The sequence below is a fragment of the Coregonus clupeaformis genome, chromosome 37 (genome assembly GCF_020615455.1).
Source record: "Coregonus clupeaformis isolate EN_2021a chromosome 37, ASM2061545v1, whole genome shotgun sequence".
In the NCBI taxonomy this organism is placed as follows: Eukaryota; Metazoa; Chordata; class Actinopteri; order Salmoniformes; family Salmonidae; genus Coregonus; species Coregonus clupeaformis.
In genome coordinates, this window is record NC_059228.1 from 20979623 (window position 1) to 21001632 (window position 22010).

A 22010-nucleotide genomic window follows, 5' to 3' on the forward strand; every position below is an offset into this window, starting at 1 on the left:
CCTGTAGGTATCCTGGCATTTGGCTTATTCCCTCTGGACTCCGGCTTCGATCAACCACATCCTGTGAGCCTGGTACAGTAGCCCCAGGGAGTCACAATCCTCTCTCTCTCTCTCTCTCTCTCTCTCTCTCTCTCTCTCTCTCTCTCTCTCTCTCTCTCTCTCTCTCTCTCTCTCTTGCTCTCTCTCTCTCTCTCTCTCTCTCTCTCTCTCTCTCTCTCTCTCTCTCTCTCTCTCTCTCTCTCTCTCTCTCTCTCTCTCTCTCTCTCTCTCTCTCTCTCTCTCTCCCCTCTCTCTCTCTCTCTCTCTCCCTGAAAGCTCACACGTAGGAGAAATGGGGGCAGCATGTTCCAAACGCTTACCTTTGATGAAAATTCACTGGTTTGAAAATTCAAAGAGATGGGTGATTGACTGTAGAAGAGTATAGGCCTTTGTATATTTGTATTTGTATTTATTAGGATCCCCATTAGCTGCTGCCAAGGCACTCTTCCTGGGGTACAAACAGGATTAAAACAATTATATCACAACAAAAACACAACAGCCCACATCATCAATAAAACAATACATCATACAATACTTTTATTACATTATTACTCTCTTATTACAAATGTCCAATATAAAATGGATAATACTACAATACAACAACATTACAATGTGTGTGCATATTTGTGTGTGTTTGTGTGGTGTGTCTCTTCACAGTCCGGGTTGTGCAGCGGGGTGTTGTTTTATCGTTTTAAAAAATCTGATTTTACTGCTCGCTTGAGTTCCATGTAGTCATGGCTCTTTGTAGTACTGTGCATTTCCCAGAGTCTGTTCTGGACTTGGGGACTGTGAAGACACCCCTGGTGGCATGGCTTGTGGGGTATGTATGGGTGTCTGAGCTGTGTGTAAAGCTGCCAAAAGAATGCTTCGAAGCAGAATAGGAACGTTGGTGTCTACGTCGGCAACCATCTGGAACACAATCTAAATTGAATACAGAGTGAGAATGCCATCCGTCAAAACTCTCTTAGAAATCACAACTGTATATTGTTAACTGTGAACTGGGGTAGAACGTTCAGACATGTCACTCTTTCGCTCATTTTCTGTCCACTTTTCAGGATGTGGTGTGAGTTCATGTTGTCAATTCAAATGGCACTATTTAGGGGCCAGAGGGGAAACGCTGTGTCCAATGAGGGAGAGTTACAAAGAGACAAAAGAAGGAAATAAGAATTGAATTGCTGTGCCCACTGGGTTAGAATGTACCATTATGTTCATTTTATGGTCCATTACAGTGTCTTCAAAGGGAAAATTCACCGTCAATGAAATTACGATGATAATATTGTTTACTGATGTGGGCAAATGTTGTTTGTTCTGAAATTGCCTCATGTCTGTTGTGGCATAACTCTTCTACAAATGGATAGTTCCCTGAATTGGTGTGACAAAACAGAAGCCTCTGGAAGTGAGCCTCTCATTTGTATGGCTAAGCGTCTCTTATCCGGGCACCATTTGTACTCAGGCATCTGCTCTTCATGTTCTCTAGCCCCGTCCTGCTGTGAGCCAGAATGCAGCCTCTTCAGCATGACTGTGCTCCAGGTTTACTAGTACCTACGAAAGGGAGGAAGAGAGAGACCGAAATACTGCCAGTCATGTGTCTGTATTTACAGTTACAAAACCAAACTCCCTTCTCCTCCCAGTTTTCCTGGTACAGTGGCTCTCCTTCATAGAACCTAAGTACCCTCCCACTCTTCTCCGTCCCCTGTGAACGACTGGCAAATGTCGTTGCAGTACTAAGTCTTCCGATGTTGCCTTAGTAACAAAGAGACATAGACAGAGAGTGGTACTTAAAATTCACGTCATTCTTGCACTAACCTTGTCAATAACTTCTCCCTCCTGTCCTGAAGGTAATGGCCATTTGAATGTGGGTGGCAGCGGGGGGGTTTAGGTTTCCTTGGAGAGGCAGTAGTGTATTTTTGGCACTTGGTTTCATTGCTTTTTTTATCTTTATTAGCTTCAGAGGCAGAGCAATATCAATATCTGTGTAACCAGATACTTCACTCAGAATACCCAGTTTAGATGATGAAAGCTTCAGGTGTAAAATGTAATTTATATTAAATCTGAAGATGTCTGTTATAGAATTTGGACTTTATGACATGTCATACATTTTTATTAACTTCATATTTTGAAAAGTTGGACACTGAGTGGCATTATGGAATATGATTAATGAAGCTCATCGGTCGATTGATAGACATACAGCATATTATTGTGACACATGCAGGGTATGTAAATATGATGATCAAAGTAGTTGATTGGTTTTCTATTTTTCAATCATTCATAATTTGGGGTTTTGATGATGCCTCTCCCTCAAACAGTAAGCTCATATCATGATGTTTGACTGTTCTCTGAGAGAAGGACGAGCTTCAAGCCTGATATGTTTGTAAGTGAATTATCCTGTTGAAATTAGGCGAAAATGGTTACTAAAACGTGGGGGACTGATCTAGAAAGGTATCTTATGAATACCAAACAGGCTGATAATAAATTATTATAATTAAGACCGTTTTAATATCTTCGGTCAGCACACCTCTATAACATTGGCTAGTAAATTAATAATTTATTTCTTCATATAATTTACACTATATGAGCTTGAATGTTTATTATTTTATTAACAAGGGCACAGTCTTGGATGGATTTAGCTGATATAGCCACCAAGTCAGAGATTCGATCTATTCATATTTTACTCTATTCTCTAGATCTGTTCATATATGGCATGTACATTTGAATAAGGATCTCAAACAAGCCTATGTTCTGTTTTTGCCAGTGAAGATATTACTTTCTCATATAACCTAAGGTATGATGAGAACATTGTGTTTTTGGAATGAGTCCACATTATGCAAACGCATCACACTGATCAACACTGTGTTTCTGATATACTTGTCAACATAACTATGCTCTAACTCACAACGTCACAAATCAGGCCCGAGGACTGGTGAGCAATTCTCTGTTTCTAAGTGCAGTGGAGGATTTAAAAATGGAACAGGAAGAGGAAGAGTCCATGACCAACTCTCACTCAAATGTGCATTATGTGCCTGGATGCTCCGTAATGTGTATTTATTGTACAATATGTCTGATACTCAACAGTGTTGCTTTTCTAGAACACTGTGATAGAAGTGTGTAGGGTGTCTGTAGCTGTGTAAAAATCTACACTTGTGTCCTCCTCAGATAACACCAGCTGGATAATTCCATTCCCCTCAGGATAAGCAGTTCTTAAAGCCCCATAATACACAGAATCCTAATGCACAGCTTTCATTCAAAATCTACAATCATGCAGTATAAAACGTAAATGTTTACAAGATAACACAAACCTGCCACAATAGGCCATTGTCGTTAAATGGGCAATTCATGAAGCTTCTGGAAAGCCCTACGGTAGCAGCAGGCCCACTGTAAGGAAATGAAAAGCTCCTCCATTATTCTCCTCTGTGATGGATGATTGTCCCACTGCCATGCTGGTGATGCTGTAAAAGAAACCCACTCTTTCCTTTCTCTCTCTTGTCCTGGTAGTGAGCAGTTCAAGTGAGTAGTTGTATGAAGCAAAGTAAAAAGTCTAGTGCTCCATTAAAAAGTGAGTGTTTGTTCTTTTGTCTCAAATGCTCATTGGTGCTCCCTGAAAATTCTGAGACACAGTATACACTACAGATGTAGGATCTTCATTTGAGCCAGTTTGTAACAACAGGCAAATAATCCTGCAACATCAGGAAATGTGAATTATTATGTGGATTATAATTAAGGGACATTTTTGTAGGGGTTGATACATTTTTTGTTAGGGCAAATCAAGTCTGAAATGTCAAAGTGGAAATTACAAACTTTAGAAGCCTTTTTAAAACTCAAATACTACAAGTTTGCATTTCCTGCCGTGCAGGAAAATTCTCAGCAACAAAAGAGTGATCAAATTAAGATCCTACATCTGTAGTTGGAATAGCACAGTGGTAGCCTTTATTATATTTTGAGCTTTTGTTAGTCATTTCATATTTACAGACTTGTGTTCAGAAAACAGACGATTCGCTGTAGAAAGGCAGCAAGATGTAGTTCTAGTCAGTCAGTACAAGAGAGAAACACTCTTCTTCTTCATGAATAGCTTAAATCAAAAATATTCAGTGGGAGGGAGAGACAGTGTGAAGTATCGATCATCACTCTGTTATCCTGCCGGTTAGCTCAGTGAATCATCTAACTAAGTTCTAAAAAGGTGTCAGGAAGTGTAATTTCTCAATGTGCCTGCTGTCATTTAGCTACTGTATGGATAATCTATTGGCAATGTGAATACTGGTAGCAGCTGTCTTTTACATAAGGATCTCTGTTGTCATAGTGACAGTGTTTTGTTAGAGACTGCTCAGAATGATCTGATGAGAGCTGTCCAGCATGGCTTTCGATCCTCTGTCTGTCTGGCAGCAGTTGCACCCTTTGAGGAGGGAGGACATACACATTAGATAGGCATCTCTGTAACCCCATACTCTCCCGACAACTCTTCATAATCTATGCCTGTGTTCTATCAGTCCATTACAAGCCAATTACTCAATAGGTTTCGGCTTCAGGGTACTTGAAATAAGGCAAGCTCTTTTTGTAAGATTCTGGTCCCATTTTCTCAAAATAGTTGTGACGTGCATGTCTTGGTTGCCCAGGTGAATTGATTTTAATAAGACCTTGTGTGTTTACATATCTATATTTGAGGCAGTTTTATTTACTGTTATTGATTACAGAGGAGTCTGCTCTACTCTGTTCCATATTGTATTTCAGTTGACACGCTGGTACATCCTAGGTTGCTGTGCTACTGTATCCAGCATTTCGATTCTGTGTTATCGTCATCAAATACTTAGGACATTAAAATAGTCAATTATGACTCAAAGTAAAATCCTGGCCTTCCCTTAAGATCTTAAATTAAATACGACATATCTGATGATTGAACACCATTTCTACACCATTTCTCATTAAGTACCTCTATTTTAGACTCTATTGTACAAAGATCCAGTGCTTAGGTAATGGTAAATGAGACTTACATGGCAGGTTCAGGTACTCAGGCTAAGAATACAGCCACAGCACTTTTGCAAATTACCACTATAAGAATAACATTATGGTAATGTTGCTGTGAACGGAGGCCTTCAGGGGGTGCCTGCCATCTATATCTAGAAGGGGGGCTGAGTATGACAGAGTGGATGTATGAATATTTATTGTTATGTGTTTAGCCTTTATTCTATTGGACAGTAGATAAATCAGTATCATAATCCATATTTCATCAATTTACAGTTATATGCATACTTTCACAATTATACCTTGATCGGTTATTCTTAAGTATTTGTATGAATAGGAGATGTAATGTCATTATGTTGCGCTATCATTTGTTCTGTCTTTGTTCCCTCTCTCTCCTCCCTCTATCCCTCATCACAGGTGACGAGCTGCACCTGTGACCAGTGGGAATGGTTTATAGTGGAGTGCTATGGGGTGGGGCTGCAGGTCTCCTGGGTTCTGGGCCTGGGAGAACATGAGTGAAGGTGTCTCCACAAGGAGGCCTTCTTATTGTGTTTGTTATTTTCAGCCTGAGGGCCATGTATTTGTATTAAATATCCCTTTAACTTTGGCATCAGACAACGTGGTCCTGCAATTCCTTTCATAGATACGGTCCAGGCAACGGCCTGTCTGTGACAACCCCTTCCAGAGGACAGCTGCCAGAAGAAAATCTTTACGGAGTGTAGTTGTCAAGATTCTGTACAGACTGAGGGGGAATGTTGATGAGGCACAGGGCAGCCAGTCAAATGAACTAAATGCAATCTACGAGGGTCGAAAGTGAGCTTTTGTAACCAACACTAACCAACAAAGCTTAATGGTTACCAATTAGCTATCGGTTACCAATTAGTTATCCAATATGATAGAGTATATGGGAAGTACATTGAAGTCTATAGAGTAGAAATAGAACAGCAGGCATTGCGTTGTGTGTATGTGTGTGTGTGTGTCACATTGTTACACTGTATTTATTTATGCCAGAGGGCTACTTTGGGATATCTCTTGGCATCCATCCGTGAAGGCTGACAAATCCGGGACACGCTTCACTTCACTCTGTCCTGTCTGTTTCTGGAAATAGGGCCTTCCACCAGGGCAGCTGAGCCATAACGCAGAGCAATGCTCCAATCCTGGAGAGTTGTGATTCAGATCTGCCTTTCTGTGGCATGTCGGTTTTTAGCCAGGTTGTCATGTCACATTTCTTTTAGGTTTTAGCTTGAAGGTGTGATTCAGTCATCACAGTGTCCTTTTATATTTCTCTGATGTCTTTTTTGTGACATCTTGTTTTGTCCTGTTTGTTTTAAGATGCATAGGCAGAAACTTTGCCATTAGAGTTGATCAACTAAATTATCACTAATCCAATAACATAAACTGACGTTGATATGAGAAGTGTCTTCCCACTGGACACACTGGTTGAATCAACATTGTTTCCACGTAATTTCAACAAAATTACGTTGAACCAACGTGGAATAGACCTTGAATTGCTGTCTGTGCCCAGTGGGTGTGCTGCAAATATACGGCCCAGAGCTGTGTCACAGAGGCCATTCACAACAGCAGTCTTACTCACTCATTTCAGCCACTTTCCCCAGTCTCCTGACTATATTTCGACTGATCATTTCTAACATCATGTCTTCTCTCTTTTCTTCCAGATGGAGGACGTAATAGCCCGCATGCAGGATGAGAAGAATGGAATTCCTATCCGCACTGTGAAAAGTTTTTTATCCAAGATTCCAAGTGTTTTTTCAGGTAAACATCTTAATTTACCTAAAGCTTGTGTTCTAATATATTGTAAACGTTGAAATGGTAATGCCAGCTAACAAGGACTTTTGGGTTCTGACTGACTTGGAGAGCTGTCCGTGGTTCTGAAACCCATACACCTAAACCAGAGATGAAATAGAATATCAAAATGAATCATAATGTTGCAGGGAGCTGCCAGAGATCTGAAAAGAGAACCCAAGGTTGAGAAACGACTCTCAAAACTGAACACAATGGAAACTTGAAGGCTAGATAGCAATATAAATATAGGGCGGCAGGTAGCTTAGTGGGTAAGAGCGTTGTGCCAGTAACCGAAAGGTCGCTGGTTTTAATCCCCGAGCCGACTAGGTGAAAAATCTGTCGATGTGCCATTAAGCAAGGCACTTAACCCTAATTGCTCATGTAAGTCGCTCTGGATAAGAGCGTCTGCTAAATAATGTAATTTAATAAATGTTGCTTGTTCTCTATAATACCTTATGCAAAAGTGGAGTATGCGTATTCCCTTTGCAGGACAGCAAACAACAGATATGATCTAATATGGGTTGTCATTATTCATCTGAGTTGTCATTATTCAGGAAGGCACTAGTGACCCTTGAATACATATACAATTAGAACAGTTTATGTAATGTAAGTGGTGATCCTGGAACAGTAAAGTACTCTGGGGCCGATATGAAGTTCATAGAAAGACTAAATGAACAGCACAGCCACAAGATGATTGGAGGACATGTTCTGTTCAGTCTTATTCAGTGTTGCTCAGCATTCAGTTAAAATGAAATGCCCCCTATTTAGTAGTAGCTTTAGTACAATAGTGTGTTAATTGAGACACACACACTCTCCCCTCCATATTTATTTGGACAGTGAAGCTACATACAGTGAGGGAAAAAAGTATTTGATCCCCTGCTGATTTTGTACATTTGCCCACTGACAAATAAATGATCAGTCTATAATTTCAATGGTAGGTTTATTTGAACAGTGAGAGACAGAATAACAACCAAAAAATCCAGAAAAACGCATGTCAAAAATGTTATAAATTGATTTGCATTTTAATGAGGGAAATAAGTATTTGACCCCCTCTCAATCAGAAAGATTTCTGGCTCCCAGGTGTCTTTTATACAGGTAACGAGCTGAGATTAGGAGCACACTCTTAAAGGGAGTGCTCCTAATCTCAGTTTGTTACCTGTATAAAAGACACCTGTCCACAGAAGCAATCAATCAATCAGATTCCAAACTCTCCACCATGGCCAAAGACCAAGGATGTCAGGGACAAGATTGTAGACCTACATAAGGCTGGAATGGGCTACAAGACCATCGCTAAGCAGCTTGGTGAGAAGGTGACAACAGTTGGTGCGATTATTCGCAAAAGGAAGAAACACAAAAGAACTGTCAATCTCCTTCGGCCTGGGGCTCCATGCAAGATCTCACCTCGTAGAGTTGCAATGATCATGAGAATGGTGAGGAATCAGCCCAGAACTACATGGGAGGATCTTGTCAATGATCTCAAGGCAGCTGGGACTATAGTCACCAAGAAAACAATTGGTAACACACTACGCCGTGAAGGACTGAAATCCTGCAGCGCCCGCAAGGTCCCCCTGCTCAAGAAAGCACATATACATGCCTGTCTGAAGTTTGCCAATCCACATCTGAATGATTCAGAGGAGAACTGGGTGAAAGTGTTGTGGTCAGATGACACAACTTCACCGCATCAAAGGGACGATGGACGGGGCCATGTACCGTCAAATCTTGGGTGAGAACCTCCTTCCCTCAGCCAGGGCATTGAAAATGGGTCGTGGATGAGTATTACAGCATGACAATGACCCAAAACACATGGCCAAGGCAACAAAGGAGTGGCTCAAGAAGAAGCACATTAAGGTCCTGGAGTGGCCTAGCCAGTCTCCAGACCTTAATCCCATAGAAAATCTGTGGAGGGAGCTGAAGGTTCGAGTCGCCAAACATCAGCCTCGAAACCTTAATGACTTGGAGAAGATCTGCAAAGAGGAGTGGAACAAAATCCCTCCTGAGATGTGTGCAAACCTGGTGGCCAACTACAAGAAACGTCTGACCTCTGTGATTGCCAACACGGGTTTTGCCACCAAGTACTAAGTCATGTTTTGCAGAGGGGTCAAATACTTATTTCCCTCATTAAAATGCAAATCAATTTATAAAAATTTTGACATGCGTTCTTCTGGATTTTGTTGTTGTTATTCTGTCTCTCACTGTTCAAATACCATTAAAATTATAGACTGATAATTTCTTTCTCAGTGGGCAAACGTTCAAAATCAGCAGGGGATCAAATACTTTTTTCCCTCACGGTACATACACATCATACATACATACATGCTGTCATAATATTATATTATTTTCAGAATAGCCTTGTAGCAGATTACCTCACACATCTCACTATTTTAACCTCCTAGAAAGTGGGTCATTGCTGAATGTGTGACGATTACTGGGTGTATTAATGATGTTAATCCATGATCAATCTCATCTGGATATGCTAATGTAGTCTGGGATCGTTAAGACAGCCTTGGTTATTATCTTACAGTTTTTCTCAATCGCGTACGATTATTATTTTTTTTAATGCTGTTGATTTTCCAAATAGTGTACTCGAGACACAGAACTCTGTGGCCTTTTGCAAAACAGTAAATGCAGTTGATAAATACATTCATCAAAACTATATGATACCATAAAAATTGCAAATACATTCATCAAAAGAACACAACGGATGCTCTTTTGATGAAAAAAGATTAACACAAACATTTCTCATAAATCTAACCTGACAAAACAGAAAGTAACCCTGTTTTTAAAAAAATCCCAGTTGATCAATACATTTTATTTGCAGTCACTAAATCATGATGATCACAATTGGACATACAACAATTAAAATGTGCAGAATTATGGGCAAATACTCTCCTTTTATGCATACTTCACCAAACAATCAAATGAAATGTAATTCATGATCAAAAAGAAAATGGAAAGTAAGCACATTGTGTGCAGGATCCAATTCTCATCACAATCCATTTCCATGTATTCAACACATAGGCTGGTCCGCTCATAGGCTTGTTGACTTTCCATCAGCAAGCAGAAACACAGCGTTAATTCAAACAGTGCTTCCCAAACTGTGGGTCGTGGCAGGGGTCCAGGTAGGTGGCAGGATTAAATGTTTTGTGCAACAAAAAATATATACAAATACACACTTTCAGTGTAAACATAAACAACTAAAACAAAATAGAAAGTATGTTGAAAAGATAATGGACCTACATATTTTAAAATAATAAGATAATTTCTGAAATAGCAGTGGACCGGATTCAAACCCATTCTGCAGCATTATATGTTCTCCAGAGGCAGCAGCTAAGACCATAAGACCAACCTAGGTCACAATATTTTCTCTTCTGATGAAAACAATGTGTTGATATTCTGTGAACAAAACACTTTACAGGGAATTTTGTATTCATTAATGACAATTGTATTTCAAGTTTTGCAAAAGTGGGTCTAAGATACGCAATCCAGGTACAACGCCAAGAAAAAGATCAGACATTCCGCAGATGTATTTAAGCATTTGATCATTATTGTTCTGCTTTGGGTTCATTTAACCACAGTTTAAAAAATGCTTGTACGCGATTGAGACTGCAATCCACCGATTTTTTTTGAAGTTGTGGTAAGACGTGGCGTGTCCTCTGGAGCTCATCTCAGAGACAGAGGAAGAAAGAGAAAGGTGTGGGGGTCACGCTGACCCTTTTTCTTCATATAACACCTTCTGTCCATCTCTTACACCACACCTTAGAGAGCAGAGACGGAGAGAGAAAGACACAGTGATAATAACTTTTCTATCTAGGCCATGTGAACACCAGTGGTTGAGCTGGGGTGTGAAGATTACTTGATGTCAGATGTTACACTCAATATTGTGGGCTGTTAAGATGATTTACATTACTATCATTTTTATTCAAGTGCAGTAATGATGGCTTTACATCCATTCTAAGTATATGGCTTTGATATGTACTAGGCATGGTGTCCTCCTTAGCATTAGTTAGACAGGTTCTGCCATGACTGTTCCAGCCACTATCAGGGGTGTAATTTGTATGAATGGGAACAGAGGTAGGTGGTTTCTAATGCCTATAATAAAAGCATGGCGTGTTGGACTGCCAATTACCCACCCACATGCCAGGAATTTGCATGTAATTAAGCCGATTCTGGTGTATTAAAGGGGAAATCTGGAGTTCAAACAATAACAAATGAGGGATGGGACTGGAGAAATGTAACCACTCTCAAATTCATAGACACAGCTTTGACTGACCGTCAATGCTATCCAAATTAAAATTGTAACTATGTTGTGAGAGTATACAATGTTTATTTAAAATAACAATGTTTACAAACAATGGAGTAAAACAAGCTTATATTCTGGGTTCTGATGGGGTACGACAGTTGAACTAAGCTTATGAGGCATTTATACGTTATATTCTTCAAGAATCAGTGGGTATATATCATTGATCTAAAAGTCCACAAATGGATGTTGTCACGCCCTGGCTCTGGGGACTCTTTAATGTTGAGCCAGGGTGTTAGTACCTATGTTTAGTTGTTCCTTGTTTTCTGTCTAGATCGTTTAGATCTATGTTGGCCAGGGTGGTTCCCGATCAGAGGCAGCTGTTGCTCGTTGTCTCTGATTGGGAACCATACTGTTTTGCACAGTTGATTGTGGGATCTTGTTCTGTATAGGTTTGTGTTGGTGAACCTTTAGACTTCACGTATCGTTTTGTTGTTGGTGTCAAGTACTCATTAAAAGATGTACGCCTATCACGCTGCGCCTTGGTCTGTCTCTTACAACGATCGTGACAGAAGATCCCACCAAAATAGGACCAAGCAGCGTGTTCAGGAGCAAACGGCGGGTATGGAACAGGAGGTTACTCTGGTAGATGTCCTCCTCGGTTGGGGGAGAATCACAGAGGAGGAGGCCGTCCGCTACCGGAGGGCGATGAGGGAGGATGCCCAGGCAGGAGAGGAGAAGCGGCGCCAACCGGGCCGTCGTCGGACAGGCGAGAGGCAACCCCAAGAAATGTTTGGGGGGCACACGGCATGGACGACGGGGCTGCTGGAGGCAGCTACAGGGCGAGTTGCGGACTAGGAGAGGAGGCCACCAGGTTACGGGGGCCATTGGTCATGAGGGGGAAGGAGAGTGTAGAGGCACGGCGAGAGGTACTGGGGTGTGTTACCAGTCCGGTCCGGCCCGTTCCTGATCCCCGCACAAGGCCAGTGGTGTGTGTTCCCAGTACGGTCCGGCCTGTTCCTGTCCCTCGCACCAAGCCTGTGGTGCGCGTCGCCAGCCCGGTCCGGCCTGTTCCTGCTCCCAGCACCAAGCCTGTGGTGCGTGTCGCCAGCCCGGTCCGGCCTGTTCCTGCTCCCCGCACCAAGCCTGTGGTGCGCGTCGCCAGCCCGGTCCGGCCCGGTCCGGCCTGTTCCTGCCCCTCGCACCAAGCCTGTGGTGCGCGTCGCCAGTCCGGCCCGGCCTGTTCCTGTCCCTCGCACCAAGCCTGTGGTGCAGCGTCGCCAGCCCGGTCCGGCCTGTTCCTGCTCCCCGCACCAAGGCTGTGGTGCGCGTCGCCAGTTCCGGTCCGGCCTGTTCCTGTCCCCGCACCAAGCCTGTGGTGCGCCGCCAGCCCGGTCGGCCCGGTCCGGCCTGTTCCTGCCCCCGCACCAAGCCTGTGGTGCGCGTCGCCAGTCCGGCCCGGCCTGTTCCTGTCCCTCGCACCAAGCCTGTGGTGCGCGTGTCGCCAGCCCGGTCCGGCCTGTTCCTGCTCCCCGCACCAAGGCTGTGGTGCGCGTCGCCAGCCCGGTCCGGCCTGTTCCTGCTCCCGCACCAAGCCTGTGGTGCGCGTCGCCAGTCCGGCCCGGCCTGTTCCTGTCCCTCGCACCAAGCCTGTGGTGCGCGTCGCCAGCCCGGTCCGGCCTGTTCCTACTCCCCGCACCAAGCCTGTGGTGCGCATCGCCAGTCCGGCCCGGCCTGTTCCTGTCCCTCGCACCAAGCCTGTGGTGCGCGTCGCCAGCCCGGTCCGGCCTGTTCCTGCTCCCCGCACCAAGCCAGTGGTGCGCGTCGCCAGCCCGGTCCGGCCTGTTCCTGCTCCCCGCACCAAGCCAGTGGTGCGCGTCGTCAGCCCGGTTCGGCCTGTTCCTGCTCCCCGCACCAAGCCAGTGGTGCGCGTCGTCAGCCCGGTCCGGCCCGTTCCTGCTCCCCGCACCAAGCCAGTGGAGCGCGTCATCAGCCCGGTCCGGCCCGTTCCCGCTCCCCGCACCAAGCCAGTGGTGCGCGTCGTCAGTCCGGCACGGTACCTGCCTGTTCCACCTGTGCCTGGTCCGGCACCGGTCAGCTGCTCCACGCTGGAGCCAGAGCAATCCGCTCCACCGGTGTTCAGTCCAGCTTCGGCCAGCAGGGCCAGACCACGAGGGCGAGAGAGAGAGTGATGGTCACGCCCGGAGCCGGATCCGCCTCCGAGGCGGAATGCCCACCCGGCCCCTCCCCTGTGGTGTTTGGTTGGTGCGGTCGCAGTCCGCGCCTTTGGGGGGGGGTACTGTCACGCCCTGGCTCTGGGGACTCTTTAATGTTGAGCCAGGGTGTTAGTTCCTATGTTTAGTTGTTCCTTGTTTTCTGTCTAGATCGTTTAGATCTATGTTGGCCAGGGTGGTTCCCGATCAGAGGCAGCTGTTGCTCGTTGTCTCTGATTGGGAACCATACTTAGGCAGCCTGTTTTGCACAGTTGATTGTGGGACCTTGTTCTGTATAGGTTTGTGTTGGTGAACCTTTAGACTTCACGTATCGTTTTGTTGTTGGTGTCAAGTACTCATTAAAAGATGTACGCCTATCACGCTGCGCCTTGGTCTGCCTCTTACAACGATCGTGACAGATGTAGCAATCCCATATTTCCCCTTTAATGTCCACAGTTTACATCACTGTGCTAAAGGTGCTGTACAGTATGCTTTGGGTGTATTTATGTATGTGGTTTTACATTCCAGGTTCTGACATTGTACAGTGGATGATCAAAAACCTGAATATTGAAGATCAAGGTAATGCATGATTATTAGTGTCCTATTATGTATCCTATTATGTGACACTAGACATGTGAAACAGTGACTCATTCACAGTTATGTGACGTATCGAGACCTTGGGACTATAAGGTTATATCTGTGCAAAGCATAGTCCTGAGATATTGAGAATCAATGTTTTCACATCCCAGATCTCAGAATTGTTCTGTAGTGAATTCTTATTTTATAACCCATTAAGGTCCTAACCTTAAAGGTACCTAAAGTGCAGAGTATCAAAATCCTGAAACATTTGTAAATCAGATTTTATAGGTGGGTGCAATCGTAGATAGAACCTAATGGCTCTGAAATGTCAATCTGGGTTCAGCCATAAGGTTCTGTCTGACATTTCTGAATTAGACATGTTCAGTTTTTAAGAAAACTGTAGCTCTATTTGAATACATAAATGATAGAATAACACAATTTTACCAAGATAGAGTCAGAACACATCATCAAGTACATTAAGAAATGTATTACTGTCATCGCTGAACAACGATGTGACAACATCATTTACTTTAAGATTTCTGACAGATTTCTGACAGATTTCTGACAGCGTGCCGTTATCGCTGGCTAGACTAGCCTAGACCATACTTAGAGGGAAATAGCAAAGACGTGTTCTGATTGGTCCATCTGTATTTGTTCAGGCTTGTGATTGGATTGCAGATAGAACCTTATAGCGCCAAGTTCAAATGGGTTAATGCAAATAGAACTTTGTCGTTTTAAATTTTTTTCATAAAATATTTACTTCATAGACATATGAAGAACCATCTAAATATCAATTATATGTGACTAACAGATTTTTGACAAAAACCTTATAGTCCCAAGGTCTTGATATACCACCTTTATTCTTGAGAAGTTCCTTCCATATTGTATCATTTTAACATGTCAATGGCTAATTAGAATCATTGTAACATAGTGGAAAACTTTGTTTCTCTAAAACCTCAGTGCATACAGTAGTAGGCTTTTCTAGAGCAATTGATTTTTATGACATAACAAAATATGGAAAAAGTCAAGGGATCTGAATACCTTCCGAATGCATTCGGAAAGTATTCAGATCCCTTGACTTTTTCCACATTTTGTTATGTTACAGCCTTATTCTAAAATTGATTAAATTGTTTTTTCCCCCTTCAATCTTCACACAATACTCCATAATGGCAAAGCAAAAACAGGTTTTTATAAATGTTTGCAAAAATAAGTTGAAATATAACATTTACATAATTATTCTGACAGTTTACTCAGTATTTTGTTGAAGCACCTTTGGCAGCGATTATAGCCTTGAGTCTTCTTGGGAATGAAGCTACAAGCATGGCACACCTGTATTTGGGGAGTTTCTCCCATTCTTCTCTGCAGATCCTCTCAAGCTCTCTCAGGTTGGATGAAGAGCGTCGCTGCACAGCTATTTCTAGGTCTCTCCAGAGATGTTAGATCGGGTTCAAGTCCGGGCTCTGGCTGGGCCACTCAAGGACATGCAGAGATTTGTCCTGAAGCCACTCCTACGTTGTCTTGGCTGTGTGCTTAGGGTCATTGTCATGTTGGAAGGTGAACCTTCGCCCAGTCTGAGGTCCTGAGCGCTCTGTAGCAGGTTTTCATCAAGGATCTCCCTGTACTTTTCACCGTTCATTTCCCCTCGATCCTGACTAGTCTCCCAGTCCCTGCCACTGACAAACATCCCCACAGCATGATGCTGCCACCACCATGCTTCACCGTAGGGATGGTACCAGGTTTCCTCCAGACATGATGCTAGGCATTCAGGCCAACAAGTTCAATCTTGGTATCATCAGACCAGAGAATGTTCTTTTTCTGAGAGTCTGAGAGTCTTTAGGTGCCTTTTGGCAAACTCCAAGCGGGCCGTCATGTGCCTTTTACTGAGGAGTGGCTTCCATCTGGCCACTCTACCATAAAGGACTGATTGGTGGAGTGCTGCAGAGATGGTTGTCCTTCTGGAAGAATCTCCCATCTCCACAGAGGAACTCTGGAGCTCCTTCACAGTGACCATCGGGTTCTTGGTCACCACCCTGACCAAGGCCCTTCTCCCCCGATTACTCGGTTTTGCCAGGCGGCCAGCTCTAGGAAGAGTCTTGGTGTTTCCAAACTTCTTCCATTTAAGAATGATGGAGGCCACTGTGTTCTTGGGGACCTTCAATGCTGCAGATTTTTTTTGGTGTCCTTACCCAGATCTCTGCCTCGACACAATCCTGTCTCGGACAATTCCTTCGACCTCATGGCTTGGTTTTTGCTCTGACATGCACTGTCAACTGTGGGACCTTATATAGACAGGTGTGTGCCTTTCCAAATCATGTCCAATCAATTGAATTTACCACAGGTGGACTCCAATCAAGTTGTAGAAACATCTCAAGGATGATCAATGGAAACAGGATGTACCCGAGCTCAATTTTGAGTCTCATAGCAGGTCTGAATACTTATGTAAATAAGGTATTTCTGTTTTTTTATTTTGTATAAATGTGCAAAACAATCGAAAAACCAGTTTTCACTTTGTCATTATGGGGTATTGTGTGTAGATTGCATTCTTTTTATTTTTTAAATCCATTTTAGAATAAGGCTGTAACGTAACAAAATGTGGAAAAAGTCAAGGGGTCAGAACACTTTCCGAAGACACTGTATATACTGTAACCTAGTAGATGCCGCCACTTTAGGTCACGTCACTCAGACTAACAATTTCACACAAGCACACAATGCATAAACACACACACATCCACATGCAAACACACAAATTCACTGAAAGGGCACTCACATTTATCAGTAAACATGTCTTTAAACATGAATGAGTGATCATTTATTGATGCATAGTTGAGTCTTATATACATTCTAGATACAGAGAGACAAGGTGGAAATAGTGATAAAAATAGAATGTGTTTCATTTTACGTTAGGAGGGGTGACAGGGGTATGGCATATGAGGTAAACATTACCTTTGGGGCCATCCCCAACGGTACTATACTGACCTCATATACCATAGCCCGGTGAAGGGGGAAAGTGAGGTGTGTCAAAGGGGACAATGGGAATATTAGGGGTGCTGGACAATGGGAATATTAGGGGTGCTGTGGTGGAAAATGATATTATTTTATTTGTGTTGTCCAGTGGAGGCCCTTCACCTGGGGACCCTGATGGCTGCCCATGGCTACTTCTTCCCCATATCAGACCACGTACTCACACTCAAAGACGATGGCACTTTCTACAGGTTTCAGGTACAGTGAATTCATAGGCTGCATGGCTCTTATTTGTACTATAATGTACTCATACTGTCAACCATAGCTGATCCAATCCATATCAAATCAAATAAAATAAAATTGTATTTGTCACATACACATGTTTAGCAGATGTTATAGCGGGTGTAGCGAAATGCTTGTGCTTCTAGCTCCAACAGTGCAGTAATATCTAACAAGTAATATCTAACAATTTCACAACATATACCTAATACACACAAAACTAGTAAGGAATGGAATTTAAGAAAATATACATATATGGACAAGCAATGACAGAGCGGCATGGACTAAGATACAGTAGAATATTATAGAACAGAATGCAGTATATACATATGAGATGAGTAGTGCAAGATATGTAAACATTATTAAAGTGACTGTAAACATTATTAAAGTGACTAGTGTTCCATTTCTTAAAGTGGCCAGTGATTTCAATAGGCAGTAGCAGCCTCTAATGTGCTAGTGATGGCTATTTAACACTGATGGCCTTGAGATAGAAGCTGTTTTTCATTCTCACGGTCCCAGCTTTGATGCACCTGTACTGACCTCGCCTTCTGAATAATAGCGGGGTGAACAGACATTGGCTCGGGTGGTTGATGTCCTTGATTATCTTTTTGGCCTTCCTGTGACATCGGGTGCTGTATGTGTCTTGGAGGGCGGGTATAATGCGTTCGGCAGACCGCACCACCCTCTGGAGAGCCCTGCGGTTGCGGGCGGTGCAGTTGCCGTACCAGGTGGCGATACAGCCCGACAGGATGCTCTCAATTGTGCATCTGTAAAAGTTTGTGAGGGTTTTAGGTGCCAAGCCACATTTCTTCAGCCTCCTGAGGTTGAAGAGGCTCTGTTGCGCCTTCTTCACCACACTGTCTGCGTGGGTGGACCATTTCAGTTTGTCGGTAATGTGTACGCCAAGGAACTTGAAGCTTTCCCCCTTCTCCACTGCAGTCCCGTCGATGTGGATAGGGGGGTGCACCCTCTGCTGTTTCCTGAAGTCCACGATCATCTCCTTTGTTTTGTTGACGTTGAGTGAGATGTTATTTTCCTGGCACCACACTCCCAGAGCCCTCACCTCCTCCCTGTAGGTGGTCTCGTCATTGTTGGTAATTAAGCCTACTACTGTTGTGTCGTCTGCAAACTTGATGATTGAGTTGGAAGCGTGCTTGGCCACGCAGTCATGGGTGAACTGGGAGTACAGGAGGGGGCTGAGCACACACCCTTGTGGGGCCCCAGTGTTGAGGATCAGCGAAGTGGAGATGTTGTTTCCTACCTTCACCACCTGGGGGCGGCCCGTCAGGAAGTCCAGGACCCAGTTGCAGAGGGCGGGGTTCAGACCCAGGGCCTCGAGCTTAATGATGAGCTTGGAGGGTACTATGGTGTTGAATGCTGAGATATAGTCAATTAACAGCATTCTTACATAGGTATTCCTCTTGTCCAGATGGGATTGGGCAGTGTGCAGTGTGATGGCGATTGCATCGTCTGTGGATCTATTGGGGCGGTAAGCAAATTGAAGTGGGTCTAGGGTGACAGGTAAGGTAGAGGTGATATGATCCTTGACTAGTCTCTCAAAGCACTTCATGATGACAGAGGTGAGTGCTACAGGACGTTAGTCATTTAGTTCAGTTACCTTTGCTTTCTTGTGTACAGGAACAATGGTGGCCATCTTGAAGCATGTGGGAACAGCAGACTGGGAAAGGGAGAGATTGAATATGTCCATAAACACACCAGCCAGCTGGTCTGCGCATGCTCTGAGGACGCGGCTAGGGATGCCGTCTGGGCCGGCAGCCTTGAAGGGGTTAACATGCTTAAATGTCCTAATCACGTCGGCCACGGAGTAGGAGAGGCCACAGTCCTTGGTAGTGGGCCTCGTCAGTGGCACTGTGTTATCCTCAAAGCGGGCGAAGAACGTGTTTAGCTTGTCTGGAAGCGACGTGGCTGGTTTTCCTTTTGTAGTCCGTGATTGTCTGCGCCAGGTTGATATCAGACCACACAGGGAGGACTAGGATTCATATGTCGTTGTTGAATGCTTATCCACAGGGACCTATGTGCTTTATACCTAATCCATTTATATTGCTGGATGTTTTACTGAGGCAACTAAAGTGCCTCGCTCTAGAGAAATAACAGGGATTTTAGCCAGGTGTCTCAGTTCTTAGATCAGTTCTTAGATCAAGGTGTCTCAGTTCTCAGATCAGTTCTTAGATCAAGGTGTCTCAGTTCTCAGATCAGTTCTTAGATCAAGGTGTTTCAGTTCTCAGATCAGTTCTTAGATCAATGTGTCTCAGTTCTTTAGCTGGCTTGTCCCTCACTATTTTCTCCTCACAATCATTCTCCCCAGACCCCCTACTTCTGGCCATCAAACTGCTGGGAACCAGAGAATACAGACTATGGTAAGTATTCACTTAGCAGTAGTGAATAGTAATACATAATGGAAGGCTGTACCGTGCATTGAATGTAACCATCAGGATGATAATATCAAAATCGATTTTATTTGTGTATCATCTGGCATGCAGGACATTGTAACCCAAATGGCTTTGCAGAAGAAAACAGAACCATCAATGGTGGTTTGTTCAATTCAATAAGTGAATATAAGTATTTGTATGTCTTATTTTGTATATAAGTTGCAACAACCCCTCCAGCCATATAGATAGCCGTTTGCATCCCCAAAGCTGCAATGGATGTTGTTAAGACCATTTTGCAAGCCACATGATACTCTGGTTATGGAATGACTTATTAATGTTGTGGCCTAGTCTGCAGCTGATGCAGAAAGGGTTTGGCAAAGTAAAAATGTTATCTGTAAAACAGCATCTGGTCAATAGTAGCTTTCTCTGTTTTCTGATTGGTTTGTTCTTCCTCTGTGTTCTGTGCCGCAGCTGTTTACCTCTGCAAAAGAACAATGCAAAACAAAGCTCGTCTGGAGCTGGCAGACTACGAGGCGGTAGGAGGTCTTCTCTGTTCATTGTCATTGTCTCTTTAGTATGTTAGCACTAGCATCCTTAACATTGATATCAGCCTACATCCATCTCTTTAGTATGCTAGCACTAGCATCCTTAACACTGATATCAGCCTGTATCTTCATCTCTTTAGTATGTTAGCACTAGCATCCTTAACACTGATATCAGCCTGTATCTTCATCGCTTTAGTATGTTAGCACTAGCATCCTTAACACTGATATCAGCCTGTATCTTCATCTCTTTAGTATGTTAGCACTAGCATCCTTAACACTGATATCAGCCTGTAGCTTCATCTCTTTAGTATGTTAGCACTAGCATCCTTAACATTTATATCAGCCTGTATCTTTAGTATGTTAGCACTAGCATCCTTAACACTGATATCAGCCTGTGTCTTTAGTATGTTAGCACTAGCATCCTTAACATTTATATCAGCCTGTATCTTTAGTATGTTAGCACTAGCATCCTTAACATTTATATCAGCCTGTATCTTTAGTATGTTAGCACTAGCATCCTTAACACTGATATCAGCCTGTATCTTCATCTCTTTAGTATGTTAGCACTAGCATCCTTAACATTTATATCAGCCTGTATCTTTAGTATGTTAGCACTAGCATCCTTAACATTTATATCAGCCTGTATCTTTAGTATGTTAGCACTAGCATCCTTAACATTTATATCAGCCTGTATCTTTAGTATGTTAGCACTAGCATCCTTAACACTGATATCAGCCTGTGTCTTTAGTATGTTAGCACTAGCATCCTTAACATTTATATCAGCCTGTATCTTTAGTATGTTAGCACTAGCATCCTTAACATTTATATCAGCCTGTATCTTTAGTATGTTAGCACTAGCATCCTTAACATTGATATCAGCCTGTAGCTTCATCTCTTTAGTATGTTAGCACTAGCATCCTTAACACTGATATCAGCCTGTAGCTTCATCTCTTTAGTATGTTAGCACTAGCATCCTTAACATTTATATCAGCCTGTATCTTTAGTATGTTAGCACTAGCATCCTTAACACTGATATCAGCCTGTGTCTTTAGTATGTTAGCACTAGCATTCTTAACATTTATATCAGCCTGTATCTTTAGTATGTTAGCACTAGCATCCTTAACATTTATATCAGCCTGTATCTTTAGTATGTTAGCACTAGCATCCTTAACATTGATATCAGCCTGTAGCTTCATCTCTTTAGTATGTTAGCACTAGCATCCTTAACACTGATATCAGCCTGTATCTTCACAGTGAAAACCTTTTGTTCTGTTGCTATTATTGTGTTATTATATCATGTCATGAAATAAGACAAATAATTGTTTGGCTAGATTTACTGTCTGTATTTTTTATGTTTATTGTTGTTTCAGGAGAGCTTAGCGAGGTTACAGAGAGCATTTGCCAGAAAATGGGAGTTCATATTTATGCAAGCAGAAGCACAAGCAAAGTAAGTTTCCAAAAGAAACAAATCTACTATGTGTTGATGAGTGTTAAGTTGATCACCACACTCCTCATTATAACGGATATGCCATCATCTCTAACTACCACTTCTCAGCAGTTTCCTAATAACACCACATTTTAGGCAGGGGAAGTGGCAAAGAAAAAACATTAATAATTACACAAAATATGGTTTTGTGAAAAAACCTAAAAAGTAATTGCCTGTACTGTGTATCCTATCTCATCAGAGTTGACAAGAAAAGAGATAAGATTGAGAGGAAAATTCTCGATAGTCAAGAAAGAGCATTTTGGGATGTGCACAGACCAGTGGTGAGTTTATTGTGCTTTTAAAATCTCATGCTACAAGAGTTACAGTATCTCCATCACATAACACCTAGCTACAGTGTTAGTGCAAATGTTCCACTGGAGCATACAGCTAACTGGAGGCTAAGGGATCCATTCAATCTGTATCGCTTAACTCCAGCGCAATAGTGCAATTGAAATGTAAAGGTAATTTCCAATTGAGCGGACATATGCAGCATTTACTGTGAATGCAGTCTCCACGAACGCGGAA

The 22010-nt window shown here is 43.0% G+C and overlaps 1 pseudogene; it reads left to right on the plus strand.

Annotated features, from left to right (window-relative positions):
• LOC121553510 overlaps window positions 1–22010 on the plus strand; it is a 52409-nt pseudogene that overhangs the window by 17739 nt on the left and 12660 nt on the right.